At 46.6% G+C, this 3,004-nt stretch overlaps 1 pseudogene across 1 annotated transcript; it reads left to right on the forward strand.

Annotated features, from left to right (window-relative positions):
• The first annotated feature begins 283 nt into the window (after positions 1-283).
• On the forward strand, positions 284-742 carry LOC311520679 (histone H2A pseudogene; annotated as a pseudogene). Its single transcript has one exon. The product of its transcript is annotated as a histone H2A pseudogene (transcript).
• The last annotated feature ends 2,262 nt before the right edge of the window (positions 743-3,004 follow it).

Genomic DNA, 3,004 nt, shown 5'->3' on the forward strand with positions numbered 1-3,004 from the left:
AAAGGTCAGTAGACAAGTCTGGCTGCTTTTCAAGAGGTGGCTTAGCCAAGCTACACTTCATCAAGCCAGACCAGGAAGTGAGCAAAGAAGGCGAAACAAGGACAGAAAAATCAGGTGAACACAGACAAGTGAATAAGATTACAAAGCCAAGCAAGGCTAGGCAAGGAAGAAAAGATCCAGACAAACCAATCAAGAAAGGAAAGAAAACCAGGCAAGCCAAACCAAGGAAGGAAAAATTCAGACAAGCTACACAAGTGTTGCTGGAACAGCAGAAGTCTGCAAAATGTCTGAGACTGAGTCTGAGTCTGAGTCTGAGTCTGAGCACTCTGGTGAGACCTCAAATGCAAAGGAGGCTAAGGCCAAAATCACCCGCTCTTCCCGGGCTGGGCTGCTGTTCTCTGTCAGTCGCATAGACAGACTGCTTCGCAAAGGACAGTTTGCAGACCGTATTGGAGCTGGAGCCCCGGTATATATGGCCGCGGTGCTGCAATACCTGACTCACGAGATTGTGGATATTGCTGGAGAAGTTGCTGCCCGCAGCAAGAAGCGTCGGATTTCCCCACGGCACTTGCAGCTGGCCATTCACAGTGACTCAGAGCTCAAGAAACTACTGGGAGGTGTCACCATCTCTCAGGGCGGGGTCCTGCCCTTAAATCAGCCTGTGGTTTTACCTTCCAAGAAGAGGAATGGCAGGAGAGCCATCAAGAGAAGGATTGCCCCTGCTCCTGTCCCTGTTAAGTGAGAACAGAGCAAAGGGGAGACAGCCACCCCAGATTTGGGAAAAATGACATTAACTTGATTGCAAGGCTCTTTTCAAATGCACCAGTATGGTCTAATAAAAGCAATTAAAATGCCAGGTCTTCTTTTGTGAATTCATTTCCTCTTTTACTATCCTACAGTTATAAGGGATCATTCAGTTGGTCAGGTAGCTGCATTGATAATGTGGTGTAAACACCTAAAAAGATAGAACTCAATCATTTCATTAAGAAATTTACATCAGAAATTGTCTAAATGGTGTAGATTGTGGGAAGTGATTTCTCTGTTTGTTCAGGCATGTCCCCAATAGGCTGAAGATTAGAAACATTTTTTCCCATAGTGAAGCAGATGTGTATTACATGTTTTGTAAAAACACAGAAAAGAACAAACTCATGAAAATTTAATCCATTACACATGCAGGATGAAGCCTATGGGCCTGGTTTTTATTTTTGTTTTGTTCTTTTTTTGTTTTTGTTTAGTTATCCCATTATAAAACTATTGACTTGTTTAGAGTAATATCAGATTTATACAGTCTAAGTGATATTAGAATGAAACTTTCTGAAATTATTAAATGCCTGGGGGGTTCACATAAACTTTGATCACCTTTTTAAAACTGAGACTGTTTGAGTGTCAATTATATGTAATAATTATTTAAAATAATGGAAGTTTATCAGTGAAAATGTAGTTGAATTTTCATGGAAAATACATACATTATAAATGGTAATGGCATAAATGTAACAATAGACAACTGAAAGGGTAACGGAGTTTTGTGAGAAGGTGTGAAAATGATTGATGACAAATCAATTACTCTTACATCTCCTCTTCTTCTCCCCCCCGCTCCCTCTGCGGTCTACACACACCGAAATGAATATAGAATATAGAATGTGTAAGGGTTTGCGCCAGCCGGAATCTGGCTCTCGTTACTTCTCTGTTGTGCAGCATTAAATGTGTCAGGCCACTGGTAAAGCCCAGTTCCTCCACCCGCTGTCTCACAAGTTTCCGGATTCTGAGAGGCACTAATCAGCCCACTGCGTTTCTACGCTGCACCTGGGAACAAGCCTCTGAGCCTAGGCCAACAGACTTGTGCGAGTGGCTCTCATGTGAGCACACTAAAAACCGCTGTGTAGCTGTTGCAGCTCCCCCAGGCTTGGGAGCCTGAGCTTCCGTCCAAGCTGCAAGGTCTACATAGTGACTCTTAGCGCGCTATCATGACTCCCTCTGCCACTGCAGTGTTTCTCAAATGTGGCCACAGTGACTGCATGCGAGCAACAGGGGGGTTTCCTTCAGCCACAACAACCTTCTGGAAAGAGATGGAGGAGGGAGGAAAACAGCAGCAGCCTCTCCCTGCAGCGCCCAGGAGCTCAGGGGGTGGGCTTCAGTCCCCGTCCCCCCTCCGCCCCTGCTCCCACTTCAGTCATGGGACTCCTGGGGTCGGGCTTCAGTCCCACTCCCCTGGTTCAGCCAGAGGCTCAGGCGGCAGGCTTCACACTCCCCCACCCCAGCGTCAGTCGGGGGCTCCAATGCCAAGCTTAAGCCCCTCCCCCCGAGCTTCAGCCACAGGGCTCCGGGGACAGGCTTAACCCCCCCATTCTCCTAGGCTCCAGCCATGGGGCTCCAGCTTGGGGCTTCAGCCTAGGGCATCGGAGCTTCAGCAGTGCCAGCCTTACCCAGTGCCATGGTCAAGAGGCAAGGAGCAGGGTGAGCTTGGGGAACGAGCCTACAGAATGGAGCTCAGGGCAATGGGGGGAAGCTGCAGGGCCCAATATTGCGGGCCAGAGGCAATGGGTGGGGGCGCAGGAGGAGACAGTGGGAGTCAGCAGTATCAAAATACAACTGTACGTTATTTTTATTATCATCTGCAAAAAACCACGACATAAATAAATTACAGTGATTGGGACATGTATATGTGCATATTTATTTGTTTTCCCTAAAGTTAATTAAGTTTTTTGAGAAAATTTTGTCGCAGCAGCCACCAGCTAAAGCTGGTTGTGAGACTTTTGTTGTGAGAACCTCTGTGCTAGTCTGTGGGCCTGGACTGGAAGGGTTACTCTGGGATGCAGTATAGAGATACTGTCTCCTTTATAAATTGGTTAGTCTCTAAGGTGCCACAAGTCCTCCTTTTCTTTTTGTCTCCTTTTCTGCTTAGATTTTACTTCTGAAATCTTCCCAGCAGGTGGCGCTGATAAGCTGTCAAATGATTTTGGGAAAGAAGCCAAACTACAGTGGGCTTGTTCTGGAAGCTAAGTGA

Source organism: Lepidochelys olivacea (assembly GCF_965140295.1).
Source record: "Lepidochelys olivacea isolate rLepOli2 genome assembly, chromosome: 1".
Taxonomy (NCBI): domain Eukaryota; kingdom Metazoa; phylum Chordata; order Testudines; family Cheloniidae; genus Lepidochelys; species Lepidochelys olivacea.